The following is an 18,821-nucleotide window of genomic DNA, read 5'->3' as shown; positions in this document are numbered from 1 at the left end:
GGGGGGTGAGAAGAGACAATGCGAGTGAGCGCCAATTAACGAGGCGCTGAGTATCACGCGATGTAATGTTAGCCGTGCTACGATTAGAAAGCCACGCGAGGCGAAAATTCGAGAGTTGCCGGTCGCGCACCATTGAGGCAAGACGTCTCGCATGCTCTACGCGAACGAGGCCAGGGCGCCGCAGCTTAAAGCGAGAAAGTTCAATCAAGTTTTGGTGAGAGAAGAAAGCTCCTCCTCACGATTCAAGGCCAGGGCGCCTTCAGGTGGGTAAGCTTGGCTTACTCTTGGGCTTTTCCTTTACATCACACAAAGTAAAAGTTCTATCAAGTTAGTCAGCAAGAGTTTACGTCGGCTTTTGTCACAAGGTAAATTTGTTGAAGGTTACCTCGTGGTTCGCTTTCTCGCTGTTGTAAGACACCGCTAATTGTTACATCTAATAAAAGGCCACGGACCGGAAATTAACCTATTATAAGTTACCTTATCAAGCATAGTATCGTTAATAATAAAAGAAGTGAGTTTTCCAGTAGAAGAATAAAATTATAAGTGAATTTTCTACAACGAACAGTGACATTTAAACTATATTAAACTCGAAGCCTTTTGGCGTTATTTTGGCAGCTATAGCATGGTTACTAAACTATCTTCTAATTTTTCTTTTGTTTTTATTCACTATTAAGTTCAATTCAATATTTACGATAATAACTTAGTGAGTGCAAAGTTGAAAAGGAGTGAAATTTCGGAGCATTTGATAATTTAGTTTTCGCTTAAAATTGTAATTTCGTCAAAATAACAACATTGGTTTCAGAGCTTTTGATGCAAAACTAATCTTGTAACAAGAAACTTTGACTTCTCAAAGATTTAATTTTTTCATAACAACAGTGCTGTGTAGAAGAGTTAATTAACCGGCTTCTTAAATCCCGCAATCCGGCTTCCTAACAACAAACAACCAACAGTTAATTTTACAGTCCATTTGACGTATTTGAACAAGAATGGTTTATCTTTATTTAAAGGTATTTTGAGTGTTAGTTAGAACACAGCTAGTATTATTAGTTCTCCATGGACACAATAAACTTATGTTTTTTTTCTTCAGAGCCCTTAATTCATAAGAACTGATAAAAAATTAATTGTAAACACAGTTATTATGAATATACTAAATTTATTTTAATGGCAATACTAAAACAGTAGCTGTTAAGTGAAAAAAGCGCAAATGCGATTTGAAGGTATAACCAGCAAAAACGAGAACCGTTTAGTCCACTTGGCTATGTAATGACATGATAAAAAAGGTATAGATAAGGTATGCAAACTGTGAAGCAGGCTTGGGTTAACCATATATGTATCACATACAGAGAAAAAGTATTAGTAGCGGAACTGAGGTAGAGACTCTTTCGAGCTGTACTTTAGTAGTGTCAGCCTATAGCTTATAAAGGATTAGAGTACTTAACTCTGATTTAAGGAGAATGTGCATAAAAACGTATAGCCCCATCACCTAAATATCAAAAAGAAAAAGCATTCATTTGTACCTTGACTAAGGATGCAGATGTCGGGCTGTCATGTATTTCTTAAGCCCATAAACTTCTGATCTCATAACCCAATAATTTAATTGTTGACAATCCCATTACTTACACATAACATCAGAACCTGAATATCTGACAAAAAGCATCTGTTCGTATATCAACGATCAAATGCTGTTTTTTAACTCTGATGTAATTTTTGAACAAAAACATTATGACATTCTTATCCTATATAGTTCCATAACCTTATTACATAAAAACATATAGTCCTAACACCTAAAAATCAAAAGAAAAAAGCATTTGTTCGTGCTTACATGTATGAATACAGATGTTTGGTTCGGATGTATTTCTTGAACCCATAAATTTATGACCTCATGATTTTTTAAACTCAACATTTATGACCCTATGGATAACATAAAGCCCTATTACCTCGATATCTATTAGAAAAACAATTGTTTACCGCATTACTAACCCTACGGGCTATACGGGCTATGTGTAAGTAATCCAATTACAACTAATGAGGTTATAGAGTTATGGAATAAAAAGTAAATAGATTAAAAGTAATACATTAAAACATTTTGAAGTGATAAGGTTCGGAAGCTCTAGAACTATGGGATTACAATGTATTGGTTCAAGAAATAAATTAGGACCAAAAATCAGCCACCCATCGTTAATGTAGAACAAAAGCTATTTCTTTCGGATATTCAGATTATTAGGCTGTATATAAGTTATGTAATTGTAAACAATAAGGTTATAAGGTATTAAGGTCGAACGTTTATTGGTTTTTAAAATAAATTATCACCAGACATCTGTATCCATAAGTGTGAGTACGAGTAAATGCTCTTTCTTTTTCACATGAGGATAAGGGGGCTCTTTGATTGTAAGTTATGCAATTTATGAGGTTAAACAGTTTTCAGATAATACAGATTATTTCATCGTAGTGTTATGGGGTTATAAGATTTGTTTTAGTTTATGAGCTTATTTTTTTGTTTATACTTTTTTTGGTTATTTTTTGAAAGTTACCAAGAAAACCACCCGTGATAGACTCATTTTAATACAAGATTCGTTTTCAGTGGAGTCAATTACATCTTGTGAAAGGCGTCTGGGTTTTTTTAGTAAACAAATATTTTTTTAATGGAGCTGTGTCATTTATTCATAACAATAGAATTAAAAAATTTGATTTTCAATAAGTTACCTCGTGATTATCATAATGAATGTTAGCAATGCGAACTTATTAACATAAGTGTTAAGGAAATATACTATAATCACACAGATTGTCAAGAAATGCAAGGAGTAATACTTCAATATTCTTGGAATTTAAAGACAACGCCCAAATCTACCTGATGTTCATAACTTTTAGGTTATAAAATTTCTTAGCTAAGAAAGCAAGAATAAACACAGTTTTGTATAACATAATCTATTGACAATGCTTTCAATAGCCTTTTTAGGCTTAAACTAACAAAATAGTTCGATAAAGGACTGTGGGTTATGCAGCATCTATTAGGAAAATTTATTAAGGTAACGTTTGCAATTAAGAACAATTTTATAAATTTGTCTGGTTTTATTCTTAAAAAAGCTTGTTACACATTTCATAGAAAGCAAGAATCTTTTCCCGTGTAAGTATATGATGAAATAATAATTCTAAATTATAGAATTGTTAAAGTAAGGTGCTTTCTTTCTCCAGTTGTGAATAATAATCATTATTTAATATTTAGATTAAGACATTGGCAGAGAATTAAGATGTTATGTTCATCGTAGGTATGTCATTCATAATACGTCAAGAAAAGTATTAGATAAATTTGAAAAGATATTTAAAAGTTCTCAGATTATGCAGAATTTTGTTTTTAATGTAATGCGGTTACGCTGACATAACTATATAGTTCAAGTAATTATCAGATAGTTCGAAAACATTCAACCAGTTTTATAGTTACCGGTAGATTGTTACAAAATTAACGTTAAGTGAAGTAATATTTTTCGATATTAACTATATATACTTTAAACATGAAACTAAATCGTGGAATTTTAGAGGGTTAGAGGTTCTTTTAATTTCTTGACAATATTTGTCATTTCATGGATGGATGTCGAACCAAATCATCAAATAAAATACATAATATGTTGCTGCAACGCATTTGACAGTGCAGCAACATAAAATTTTGTTATTTAAGAGACTATTTTAAATTTATAGTCATAATTATAATAAAAAAAGACAGTTTATCTCTCCAATAAACTTATATTCATGTTAACCCTGATTATATTGTTAATTATTTTCATAATTTTTGCGTTAATGTAAAATTGCATAACCTTATTGCTTGTTTCATCAGAAGTTTGAGTTTTCATAAGTTTTTCTAGAAATAGAATTTTTATACTCTTTCTCTTTAATTTTTACTTACTTATTTGTCAACGTATTAGGAAAAGTACAGTTGTCACGTTTTTTTCTAAAGTTATTGATTTTAAAACTAAAAATCACGAGATCCAGCAATGTGTGCTGCCACCCATACTGCCAGTCTAGACGCCATGCCACGAGAGCATAGCACTTTTTTTGGATTTTATCAAATTTTACTTTCTATTTTCTAACAAATTCTTACGAAAAAAGAAAATCTTTAATTTATAAACATGCAATATTCTTTACACACCAAGGCCCTTACCATGTATCTATTGATATGGGGAATTGAATGTTGGTTCAAATAGAAAAACTAATTATTTTCTCACTATACTGGTTCTTCCAGTTAAATATATTTTTTTCAACTATAAAATAAGTATATTTCAGCTGAGAATCCCTACTTTGTCCTTAATACAACTTACTTTGTCATCGTTGTCTTTTTATTTTTACAATAAATAATTAAAACATTATTTGTTACATTTTTTTGGGTCTCTTTCTGTAATTTTTGAGAATTAAAAAAAAACTTTATGTGTACTTTATAAGTAGAAAAGGTGATTCTTATTGCATTCGATACTTTTACAATTACTCCCATCGTAATAGGGGTGATTTTTTTCCTTAAGAATGTTTATCACCGTTAGCAGAGAAAAAGTTAGGAGAGGTCAGAGGTGCACGAATATGCAGCAACGCTAACAGTAACTTTTTTCATGCGGCTGTACTTACACGCATGCTTTTTTGTGTACCTAACCTCTATCTTGCAATAAAAAAATAAAAAAATTGTTACACTTCTTCTAAATTAAATAATGTTATCCATACATAATCTTTATTCTAAAAATATTCAAACATTTTTACAAATTCTTTAAATGCAGTTTTACTAAACTGCACTTAAGGTAACATATTTGAATGCAGTTTCTTGAAATTAAGCATATAAGGAAGGGTACAGTAAAATTAGCCAAAAATTCTTTTTAGTTTGATCTTAAGCTGTTTGAAAAGTTTTCTAAATTTCAAAATAATATCGATAAAAAAAACCTATTGTAATGAACATCCCGAAAGGACTTTGACTGGCACGTAAAACTACTCTATGAAAGAAAGCGGAACTAGATAGTTATTCTTTTTATTCGTTTTATATACAATTATACTGAGAATATTAAATATGGACTCTAAATAAATGTGTGAGCGTGTGTGATAGATGTTAGCATGAAGTTGCAGATGTTTTAGCGTAGGCAGCAGAAAGTTATTTAAAAATTATTGGAAGATTCGATGAAAGGGAACAGTTTTATACATACTAGCTTACCAGCCTACACATTGTTTATATTTCATTTTGCTGTAATATATTGATAATAATTACGAATTTCATAAATACTTAAATGGTTATCAGAAATACATCCAATTAATGTAGGTATACTCATTCCAACGAATGTTGCACCAATTTTGTACACATTATCGTTTTATAGAACAAACATTCATATTTATCATTGTTTAGTCTGCCATATACTTTCATAGAATTATGACATCAAATTCAAGTACCTAAGCATGGAGTCATATATTCCCAAGCACCCACTGTTAACATGTTTTTCCCTAATACGTTTTTACTAAATTACTAAGTATCTCTGCAGTTACTGAAAGAAGTGTCGTATAAACATAAACGAATGTATTTAATAAATCAGATTTAATTGACACCTGATTTAGATTAAGAAGTATGTTTTTTTACAGTAAGCTTTTAAGTATACACAGCAATCATTCGTATATTCTTAAGGAAGGTGACTAAACAAGTAGAATTTCAAAAGTTTTCTGCTCCAAAATCCACGCGTTTGCATTTAACAAATGCACTTTGATCTAATAAAAAAAAGACAAAAATGAAATATGACTAGCTATAATTCAAGCATTAAGACACGTGAAACTTAAAAAAAAAAAACGAAAATTAACGGACTTATGGTTAACTAGTTTTTTAAATTATGTAAATAATGTTCGATTTAAGATTTTAATAAATAATCGAAATGTTAGTTTAAACTATCTGTTAAATAATTAAAAACAGGTGATGAATCCAATACTAAAATCACAATTTGTCGCTACAATCAATTTAAAAATTTCTCCCAAACATTTTAAAAATTTTTTGTGGCAAGGCAAACATAGTGTCCGCTGTAGCGTGTCATATGGCACCATTCAGTACATATTTAACGCGCTTATCTTTATATTATTATATATTATATCGTTCCCTTCTTCGTATAAGAAAGTTTTCTCGCAAAAGTTTCCTTCTTTCAGCCACAAATTATTTCTATATTAGGGTTCATAAATAAAGTTTTTTAACTAGTTGAAACCCTTACTCATTCCATCTCTTGTCAATTATTGTGAATGCTGTCAAGATTAATTATTTTTTTTTTATTCATACTATAGTAATGTCATATTTTAGCTGTTAGGAAGTTGCCGTTAAATTTAAGAAATTCGTTTTTTCTTGCATTATTGTGTTACCTTTCATGTACTTATTTTGTATTTGCTTTGCAGTTTCTAAGTATTTTTTCTTTTATCCATGCTCAATTTAAAAACTTTACGATAACTCTAGTAAGTATTTTTCTTCGATCTCGCATTTCACTTTACTTTAACGTTCACAAATTTTTGTTTTATCTCTTTGAGCCCTTAATTCTTATTTTTTCATTTTATTTTTTATCAGTCCGTGTAATCGTGTATAATAGTAAACTAAATTTTCTGTATTTATAAAAAAGTGCGTCAAAATTGAAGAGAAATCACATATCGATAAGTGTGGGAAACTCGTTGCGTTGTTTTTCGTGCGAACAAGAGTGTTAATACGTGTAAGTTAAGTTTTGCCTCCCACAGGCAGTGTTAAGGCAGTTGGGTCTTTAACTTTTTCTAAAGTCTCTAAGAGTTGCTTTTTATTTTCCCCTCATATTCAAGAGCTAGAGCTTATTGTTGTGCATTATTGATCATTGATTAAATAATAATCTTGCAAGCCAAGGTCATTATGCAAAAACACTCTACGCTAAAGGGACAGCTTACGGTGCTCGAGATACTAATTGTGGAGGAACCTTTTGACACCGTAAGGGCTTAACTGAGATTGGATTGCGCAAAGAAGTTGTTGAGCCCGTACAAATAACTAAATTATGAGTTCAAAGTGATTGACCCCAATAATTCGCACAAAGAAGAGGAGGAAATCATTAGTGAACGATATTACACTATAGCAGCAAAACTTAAGCTACTATTTGCGGCAGCTTATGCGCATTATGCTTATGCACATTGCAAAAGTGTTATCGAAATTGGTGGACGACACTCATCTTTAGACTAAGATTACAGCATCTGAATGTTTTGTCTTCCTAGGGCATAATGCTGAACGATACAGTAATAGTACAACTGCTGGAGTGGACTTTAACGATCAGTATTTGTCAGAAGTAGAAAGAGTCGTTTGATTTAGACGCGTTTTTGAAGCTTGCACAATTTTTTTAAATTTTCTTATGCAACGACGTTCCAATTTAAAAAAATGAAGACTAAAATTACTCGTATAAAGGAAGAAAACGTGGTAACAAGCGTTAAAGAGAGTGAGAATTGGAGACTGTAAAGAAGGCTAAATTTAATTTGTCTTGGTATGCGTTAGTCAGTAATACAGCTGCGATGACGTGTGCACGATGTAGCGAGGCCCATCGTATTTATTCGTGCTCAAAAGAAAGCAAGTTAAGTGTAAAGAACCGTTGCAAATTCGTACAATTAAAGGGAATGTGCAAAAACTATTAAGGTTATTATTCAGGAACGTGTTAATCAGGTGCGTGTAGGACATGTAATCCTCAACATCGCATTTCCTTATATCGCGAAAAAAGGTCGAGAATTCTAGCGTTTGTCTGGGAGCGAGCATGCTAGGAACGAATACCTAAGCGTTATAGCCGCAATTAATGAGCGTAGAGATTAGAGCTAAAAATACTTAAGGCAATATCGTCAAGACGCGTGTGCTTTCGGACACATGTGTTACAGCTTATTTTGTAAAGAGATAATTTGCTTGTGAAATAAATCTGCTAATGTTTAATTCCCGTAACTAAGTGTGGGCGCAACTAATTTTTTAATTACCAACACAAAGTAAAGCGTATAAATTAGTTTTAAATCACGCTTTACTAATTTTTTCAAAACGTTTACCTTTCTTGCGATTCTGCGAATTAGCAGAGTTTGTACTGAACGAACAATTTCCTTGCGCATGAGTTTTATTAATCACGAGTATACAATAGTAATCAAATAGTATAAGTCACTTAGTCATATGACGTTTCTGCAAGCCGAGGATTTTGACAGGTATTACCTCCCACATCATGCTGTTGTAAAGGCGTCTAGCGATACGTCTAAAGTACATGTAGTTTTCGATGCATCCACGAAAACAGATCAAAACATTTTTTTAAATGACAAACTTCTAGTATGGCCTACGATCTTGCTGATATTATTAAAGCTTTTAATATAATTTCGCTTTTATGTGTTTGTTATGACAACCGATGTCAAGATAATGTATATGCACGTACAAGTACATCCTGACCATCGGTGTTATCAGCAGACTTTTTGGTACAATGGGAGTGCCGTCGCCGTAAACGAACTAAATAGGGTCACTTTCTAAGTCGCTTCTGTTGCATATTTAGCAATACGAAAGCTTTACACATTAGCTGTGTGTGAATGTAAGGAACAATTTCCTGCAAGCCTCTAAAATACTGAAACGCAATGCGTATCTCGATAACCTTCTGAGAGGTGCCAGTTCAGTCGAGAAAATTTTACAGATTTGCGACAAATTAGTTACTTTTTTGGATCGTGGTGATTTTAACATTCAACAGTGGGCGTTCAACCACCAGCATGCCTCAAACAATCTTGATTGAAAACTGTTTAGATCCAACAGTGTATTAAAAAAGGATTGGGCTTCAAAAACTGTAGAAGTAACTTGCAATTCGCTGTTGGATAAATTTGTTTATTTAGTTCAAAAGATTGATCTTTGAAGCAAAATCAGGAAACAATATATTTTTTCCAAAATAGTAAAAACTGTTGATATACTGGATTTTCTGGGACCCATTGCATTGTTACGTCAGCGCAACGATTTATTTCTTATCCTAAGCTTGCACTTAATGACTCGGGACTCACACTGGGTACGTAGATGGGACACGGGGCTAGAGGGTAGTTAAATTAAACAAAATGGGATATTTGCAAAAGGGGCCACAGTTGTTGTGCAGTATCCCGATGCACTCACTCACGACACGCCTAAGATTTGTTGAAGTCACCTGGAGTGGCATGTTGAATGGATGACCGTTTCACGCCTCGAAAATACCAGTACCACTATAAGTAAAGGTGTCATTTTTAGAGGTTATGTGAAGGAGGCTAACTGAATTTAAGTTCATGATCCGTCTAGAATCTATCAATACTGCCACAAGCAATTGATATTCGTTCTAGAGATAATGACAATGCACTCAGTAATTTACTCTAGGTTGAGCTGATGGTACCACTAATGTAGCGAGTAGTGGTGTTCGCATCTGAACTTAATTCCTCCTAGTATTCAGTGGCTACCACTACTACAGCATGTAGTAGTGTTTGCGTCTGAGCTCAAGCCCATGCTAGAAAGAAAAAAGGGAAAAAAAGAGATAAAGAAGAATGATAACTTAAAAGACTTACTTTTTACTTAAAATTGAATTAAAAAATACGGCAAACAAGCTCGAGGTGTCCGTATTTGAAATTAAAACCGCGCTCGTGGTAGACCCAGTAGCAGAGGTGGACTCTAGATACCAACTCGACCGCTCAAGGGTAAAACAAAAACCATGTCCTGACCTCGTGGAAGACTGGGAGGAAGGTGAACTAGACTTTTACTATTTAGTCTACCCTTCAAGGGATGAAAATTAGGAAATAATTGTTTCAGGGCCTCTGGGCCTTTTATAAAGAGAAGTGGACCTCAGTTACGTGCGGGTTCGAGAACAACGCAGGAAAACTTGCTGAGGGAAAATCTTACAGAAAATTTAATAGCCAAAAATCTAATTGGCTAGAACTGCTACAGTTAAGCCACTCAGAATTAGGCACTTCTCACATCCAGCTCACTCTCCTCTATTCGTCAAGAGAAGGAAAAGTGATTCACTTGCTCATGGCCTTACTTTCTCTTTTACATTGAAATTATATGGAATTTCAGCATAACTTAATATAAAATACTAATAATATTTACTAATCCTAAACACCGATCGTTTACTCAACTAGACTCGTTGCAAAAAGAGTGGTGAAAATCGCTTAACATTTCGATTAAATGCTCGGGTAAATAAGCGATCGGCGTGTTACACGATATATTAGTTAGCACTAATACTTAAACAGTAGTAATGGGGGCTATTGCCATAATAATATAAAATTTTATTATTAGTAGTAGTAGTTATAATAATAATAATAATAACAATAGTAATAATAACAATAATAGTCATATAAATAGTGGTGATAATAATAGTTATAGTATTAATAATAACAGTAATAATAATAATAATCATAATAATGATAACAATAATAATCATAATAATAATAATAATGATAATAATAATTATAATAATAACAATAATAATAATAATAATAATAATACTAACAACCACAGTAATAATTATAATTATAGTAGCAAGGATAATCATAAAAATAATTGTTCTTTGTCTGTAGAAAGTTAACATATTTAAGCTTACAAGTAGTTTAACTTATAATAGTGTCGCAAAAATAAATTAGAATTTGAGTCAATATGTTTTTTGCTGCTAGTAGTCAAGGAGAGAGTCGGCTCTTGGTGCCCTGAAGAATCGGAAATTCTGTTACCTGTGTTGGAGGTAGACGTACAGACTCTCTCTCGCTCTCTCTCTCTCTCTCGACATCTTCGAGTCAAGAAAAGGGAAGGGCTGACTTTTCCGTTCTCCTTTACATTTGAAAGAGTGTTAGAATTTTACTAAATTACAAACTAGATTAATGCAGTAAATTTAAGAGGTTATTAATGTGATACACAAGAGTTATTTGCTATATCATAAACCTGCGAACATGAATGGTGAAAATTGGATAACTCTTCAAAAACTGACAAGGTTGCTTCACGAAGTTTATGTCAGATAATTATGTCATGCTGCTGCTTGCTAATAGTGTAGTGGGTACGGGTTGCTTCTAACTATGCATGACAATTTTAGCATCTTCTATTATTTTCGTTTATTTATATGTATTAACTCTTATAAATTATTCTCATATTTAGCTTTATGTCCTTAAATTCTAGTCTAAAATTATACTCACATCTAATATTACCCCTCAGTTCATCTGTTACCATTTGAACTTTCACACATATGGTTTTTTCATTTTCATGCATCGAAAAATATTTTGCTTGTTTTTCGTTTCCGGTCAGCATAGGTCAGCGTTCATGTACATGAATTATCATTGTGCTGCAGGTACGAATAACTTGCAGATTATTCACCTCTTTTTAGATGCACGTTGGTCCTTACTATTAATACTTTCAAAACAACACGAAAAATTTCTAAGAAATTAGTGGAGAAAAATTATCAGTAATTTTAGTTTACCAACGTTACAGTATAGTACGTGAAAATCATATTACAAGACTATTGGTAAGCAAAAAGCAGTTGGGATGATTCGGTGACGTACGAGGCTTACACTTGTTGGATTAAATTTGCGCGTAAGCTTTCTTTTATGTAAAATTTTTTCATAGATCGTAAACTTTTAGTCGAAAGCGCAGTGACGGTAGAGTTAAATAGATTTTGCGTACATGTGTACATTTTATAGACTAGTATCAAAATTTAGATGTGCGTCTAGCGAGTAAAAAATCACAAGTAGGGCTGGTGAAATTAAAAACGATATCACAGGTCGACTTATGTGGTATGCTTCTTTTCGTGTGTTTGTTTAGCAAAGTGCGTCGAGCACTGAATTTTAAAATTCATCAAGTATTTTAAGTCTCATTTAACAATTATGCTACATTAACCTCAAAAATTTTTGAAAATTCTTAAAGTTTTCTAAGTGAGTCGAGTTACGAATATTTAATCGTTGCAAGTAATCTACCAATGGATGCATGTATAAACGAGCGATAAGTCTGCTGACGTGTTGTCTTGAGAACAATTACTGATAGATTTTTCCGAAGACTGAGCTTGGCTTAACGACTCTAAATGACCTTAGAAATTCGAAAATTAGTGGCCCAAATTCGTAATAATAACAGCAAGAAGATTGCCAGGTTTCTCAAGGAAAAAATTTTCATCAAGTAATTCAGGAACATAAGCTTTTGCCCAATTTTCTTCTTCCTCTAATGAAGATGAGTAGGTGCATTTTATTTGCATATGTGACGCAGTCAAAAATTTAAAAGAAAATCGATTGGCGTTAAAGAAAAAATCAAAGCAGTGTGCCGGCTCCTGCGCATCATTTCCTAACAGCAGTTTTCTGATGAGATCTCACCTTTATTGGCATCAAAACGAATAAGAAATATACGTTTATCAGCCTTTAATCTCCTCATTAATAAATATAGTCTTTTACGAGTGGATGGCCAATTAAAAAAAGCCAAAATCTCTTTCGAACAAAAACATCCGATTTTGTTGTCATTGTACCATCCTGTTACTAACTTAATTATTCACGATACTCATAAATACATGTTGCATGCAGGGATTCAAATAATACTACATATAATTTTTGGCTTTGGGGCACAAAACAACAAGTCAGACATGTAGTGCTAAAATGTGTAAGAAGCGTCATAAATCAACCGATATCACTTTATAGTAAGATAGGAGACTTATTGTTAACTCGTGTAATAGAAGCAGCTACATTTTCTCACACAGGAGTGAATTATTTCGGACCATTCTGTATTAAAAAAAAAAAACTATAAAATCATAAGGAAGTAACAGTGTCTCAATGTGTGTTTGTGAGCATGGCGTCCAAGTCTATACGTCTCAAAATCGTAAGCGACTTGACGACAGAAGATTTTTTGAAAGCTTTCAATCAGTTTTCTAGCCAACAAAGCGTTCCTTGTCGCGTATTTTCTGACAATGGTATGGATGAGATGCACTAAAATCTTAAAAAATCAAAGAGCCACTGCTCTGTAATACCAAGTCGTGTACGTTACGTGAGTGCAAAATGGTGCTGATCTCATCTATACGTTAGACCTTGGTCGGTTCAACTAAGTTAACGTACAGCTGATTGTAGGTTTAAGTCATGCTGCAAACGACTCTCTTGCCACATCTCTATGCTTGGTGCGATGGCCATATTAGTCGATGGCACAATGGACATCCTTTCTATATTGCTCTCTTTCTCCCGCTCACCAAACCTATATCTGAACGGTTATCCCAGTGGTGGTAGGCTCAATAAAAAACCAACTCTAAAAAGTAAAGGAGAAAATAAGAAAATTTTTTTCATTTTGTTAAGAAGGATGTTAAGATTATTGGTGGGCTACTGGGCAGCCACACACTGGGGAACAAAGCACTTTTTTGGTTCAAAAGTTTCTAGAGACCACAATTTTTAACCAATTAAGATAATTTTTTTTATTTTGGAGATAAGATGATTTGTAAGATATCTGTGGAAGCCGAATTTTGATCTTCCCTTTCAAATATGTTGCACCTAACCTCAAATGTCAAAAACAATTCATTTGTGCTAGATAACACTTTACTATAAATAATAAGCTTTTACTTATACGATAAAATAATGTAGAAATGACAGTTTAATGTATTTCGAGGTTACTTCTGCTAGATAAAAATTATAATTAATAAACTGAAAATGGCAGATTCAATATGGCTGACCCAAATTTGAAAATGCCCAAATCTCAAGAAAAAACTCTGTTTGGAGGTTTTCGGGGTCGCTGATTACGAATTCATCGTCCAAATTCGCAAATTCAAAATGGCAGATTCAATATGGCCACCTAAAACTGTAAAAATGCCTAAATCTCTAGAAAAACCTGTACTTGAGGGTTTTTAAGGTCTTTGATAACAAACTCATCATCCACATTTGCAAATTTGAAATAACAAATCAAATATGGCAGACTAGAAGGATAGTATGGATATTTCCAATATATTTGTTTATTACTGTTTGCGTTACATAGAAACAGAGAAGTTGCAATTTATGAAGAATAAAACGTAACTAACTGCTGTATTATTTTAGCTAGTTGTATTTAAATAATTAAACCAAAATTTTCGTGCGATTCTATCGTACATGGTTTTAAAGCAGTATTTTTCAATAGTTCTGCAGCACTGTCGTCCACTTCATGCTTATTATTACTCACTTTGTTTCTAATACTACAAATGTAAGGATCCGAACAAATTAGTAATTTATTCAGCAAGTCTGAATTAGTCTGAACTCTTCTACATTCTCTTGTATTGAGTTTTCTGAAGAATTTTACATCTTTATTTCGAGCCTCTTGCGTTTCTTGCGTCAAGTGTCTAATTGGAACAAGTTTATGATGCTGTATTATTTGAGCTCAATGGAAAAGAGCTTTGTGAACAGAAGCAAGCATATAGTACCAGTCATAATATTTTAAACATAGGTCCGTGGTATTTTTTGTGTATTCTTGAAATTTAAGTCTGTCTATTTCCATGCCACAAGTAATGACCTAGAACAATGAGAGAGGTTTTCTTAATACTTCCTAGTTGAACTGTTTTAAAAATTTAATTTACTTATAATAATTATTTATGATTATTACCTGCAAAATGATTCCAAATCGTTGAATCAGTTCCAAGTTGACTCCAGTAATCTTGAACGTCAGTTCAGGGTCTCGGAAAAATCTGCGAGCTGTATTGCCATCATTAGATGAGCCACATCCCTGCTTGGGGTAATCAATGAGTAGCCCAGTTTTTTTTCGAAATTCCTGCTGAATGTATTTCTTGTTTTCTGCTACCTGGCTTTTCCCCTCATCAGATCTTACACACCACTTTCGGAATTGTAATCGTTGGCCAATGTGTAAAATGCACTTCATTAATCTGATCCATGTGTGCAAGCTTGAAAAACCATACTTAAAATGTTCTTCTACTTTTTTTTTTTTATTTAGCTTCACTAAGTCATTCATTTCCGATGGTTTTGCACCACAAATTGTACATGATGAGTTAGATAGAGTATTTGTTAAAATTTAACATATTTTACCATCAATTATTGTTAACAGTAATTAAGGCTTCACCATACATGCCATGCCATTTATTTTAACTTGCGTTCGTTGGAGCAGTTTTATTTGATTATTAATATTATTAAATTCTAACAATACTTTCTCAGGAGTTTCTTTGGCAAATTCAAAGCTAATGGGTCTACAATGTCTCGTAGAACCTGCCTGTGGGTTCTGCCAAACCAGTGAACTACCAGTAGAACAGTACATTTCTAGTTTCAGTGGGACTATTGAAAGCATAAAAATACTCTCGTCAGATATAATACCGTCACTCAGCATCTGCTTATATTTACTTTGGTCCAATGCGCCATCACCTCCCCATTTCGTTGTTAAGATCAAAAACAAATGCATATTACTTGTAGACAAAGCAGATACTACTTGAGGAATGAGCAGAATTCGAGAACATGTATGATTAAATAGTCCCTGTAAACTTACGAAAGCACCTTTTTTCAGAACCAGTAAATCGGCAGACGAAGAAAGGCATTGCTTTTTTACTACATATAACTTTCGAAATGAAGTCTAAATATCAGCTTTTTTTTCACGAGCTACACTCTTTACTATTTTATATTGCCACCTAGATAATTTCGCATCGTCTATTGAGGCAATGCATTCCTCATGTGTGCAATCAGTAACACCATCTACTACTTTACTAGTTTCAGTAGCTGTCGTAGAGTCTTGCAGTATTATATTCATCAATCGTAGTTTACCCTTATTCTTTAAAATAGTTAAGTAAGCCTCTTCGATCTCTATTTCACTGTATGCATCAAGAATACTTTGCATTTTCCGGCGTTTTTTCAACTTTGAACTTTCTTCATAATCAGTGCTCAACGGTCCTCCAAGGCGGGGTGATTCTGAATCAAAATCCATGGTAACGTACTTAGTTATCCATTCAGCATTTTTTTTTTCAAACGCTTCAACGTTGTGTTAAGATGATGCTATTTTTTGTTTGAAACTTTTTAAAAATCGACTTAATTTTCTTTCAATTACTATTATTTGCGTAGCATGAATATTATAATATTTTTTTGCATATTCTACCAATTTCTCTGTTGTTCTCTTACAATTTACAAGTGGATAAAGCACCTGACATAGTTTACTATATGTAATACGTATGGAAATCATGATTCTGAAATCACAATTATGTATGGCTAAATAACTAATAATTTACTACTGTTTACAAAAAATTCTGATGTAAAAAAGTTCTTTGTTTCATAAATTTTTTTCATTTCTTGTTCTCTTAAGGTGGCTCCAGCGCCTAGTGCCGTATCAAAATGGGGAGACTAAAATTAATCATTATTTTCTTTAAAATATGGTATAAAATTATCGTAGAAACTGTTGTAAGCCATATTCTACATTTTATCTGTTACTTTAGTGAGTCAATATAAAAAAACAAAAAAGTTTTATGGTGCTCTAATTGATGAACTGTTACGGTACGCTCCTAAGTTCAAGAGTAGTTACACCTATATACATGTACTCTGCAGAATGCATACAGCTGAGAGCTGACTTGCACTCGCAACTGTATACTTAGTCTCTGATTATTTAAAGATTTTGTTCGATAACAAGACACTTTTCTCATGTCATCGAAAACTGCGTAATAATATATACAAGATAGTATGTTTTTTACACCTTAAGGGTTATTTATATAAGTGCAGCAGTAGGTTGTAAATCGCGTAAGCTTGCATTTCCTATCCAACCAGTCTTAAAACTACGATTTTGTAAGCATGATTTCTTACAATTTTCATCGTCAACCTTCATTTTTTTTATACGAATAGAAAGATGGGAATTCAAAGAATATAATTCAATTTTATTAACCTAGGTTGGGTTATTTATAATTTTAACATTGAGGACACTGGAGCCACCTTAAAAGAAACAACTGTAAACAGGAAAATTCGTAATAGTAAAATAAAATTCTTCTTTTACGTTGTGGTATTGTCAATTTCTACATAAAATAGCATTTTTCACGTGAAAAAGATTTTTGTCTGGCTTACAAAATTCCTTTTATCTCACCTTATATAAAAAAATAAGCTCACTTTCATCAAACTCAGATTGCCATATGTATTAACATAACACACTATTGGTTGGTGTGGAACATATGTACTTTATCCACATTATCTACAAATAAAAATTTTAAAGTAGCTTGATTACACATGTCTGTATATTTTTTAGCAAGCAAATTAATAAAAATTGTACAAATCATCACCAATACCTCATCAGTTCCAAAAAAATATATATCTTTATTAGAACACTACAGATGCAAAAACAATTAAAGAAATTTTGTGTACTCCAAGACTGTATACTAAGAAATGACAGTACAAAATTTTATCATTTTAAAAAACAAGACCAAATCATTTACTTACATACATACAGACATACAAACAATACATACATAATAACAGATATGCAGAAGTTACGTAAGCATAATAATAACTATAAGGAAATGGGGGAGCATACTAATTTTATAATTCCAAAATCAAGATTATACCTCTGAAGTATAAAGTATTCCAGTATAGAGTTCAGTGTGCCCAGAAAATGTTGCAGTATAATACCAGCAAAATGTAAACATTAGTAGCTTTACACAGTTAAGTACATAGAGGTCTAGTGTGTAAGTCACGAAATCGCGAGGAAATAGTCTATTCGAGTGTAACTCATGAACTAAGAACAGAGATGATGATCTACCTAACGCGCGATACGGCAGATAAAGGTATACTATACCTACCCCTATAGGCACAACATATGGCAATAACAAGGATGCCTGGCGAAACAGCTGTACTTAGGCCACTATCACATAAGAGCGTTCGAACGCGTGTGTCCGATTCTTCGTGCGTCTGGCACATATCGAATATTTGATATTGGTTAACACTACAGTAAAATGTTAGTATATTACCAAAACTGACTTGTATATTACCACAACTCACCAATATATTACGACAAGCAATCTGTACATAACCACAACTAACCAGTACATTACTGCAATAACGACTAATATTACATCTCTCGAGGTATCCTGGACATATGCAAACGCGGAAGCACGCGTCCACACGTTCCTATATGTGTGCGGCCTTACCACTTCCTTTTACCTTCGAGACGACTTACTGTCACTTACGTCATAATCATAAAAATACCGTTTCCCCTGCATCAAGTGTTGCAACAAGGTGGCTTATGTCTCCAACTTTAGTTTTCTTTACTTATTCATAATAATACAGGATGTAATTTGTAAGCGATCCTATTATGCATTACAAAGATGGTATTCATTGGATACATATCATAATATACGTAGCCAAAACTAAGTTGATCCCCGGTGCCTAGTTTCACGTGGAATCCATAAGAATTTAACGTTGAAACGGAGTGATATTTTTCATTGGACTTTAAAATTTTTTTTACAATTATGATTCGTAGAAAAATATTAATGTAGGTTATACAATAATAAAGAATCTTTTATGTTGCAATTTCTCTGTTGCTATGTAATGCAAACAGTAATAAACAAATATATTGAAAATAAGTCTGTAATAGATCTTCTGTAGATAAATTGTGACGTATGAAAATTACAGTTTCTATTCATGTTTTAGTACCACGCATAAATGTAATTACTTATATCTGCAACAAGCCTATCCATATTATCCTTCTAGTCTGCCATATTAGATTTGCTTTTTTGAATTTGCAAATTTGGACGATGAATTCATAATCACCAACCCCGAAAACGCCTGAGTAGAATTTTTTCTAGAGATTTGGGCATTTTTTAAACTTTGATCAGCCATAGTAAATCCGCCATTTCAAATTCAATAATTATAATGCTATATCCAACAGAAGTTACTTCGAAATACATTAGGCTGTTATTTCTGCCTTATTTTATCGC

The sequence above is a fragment of the Copidosoma floridanum genome, unplaced genomic scaffold (assembly GCF_036245765.1).
Source record: "Copidosoma floridanum isolate Cflo_tuat_1 unplaced genomic scaffold, Cflo_Japanese_pri ptg000017l, whole genome shotgun sequence".
Lineage (NCBI taxonomy): Eukaryota > Metazoa > Arthropoda > Insecta > Hymenoptera > Encyrtidae > Copidosoma > Copidosoma floridanum.
This window is presented reverse-complemented; position numbering follows the sequence as displayed.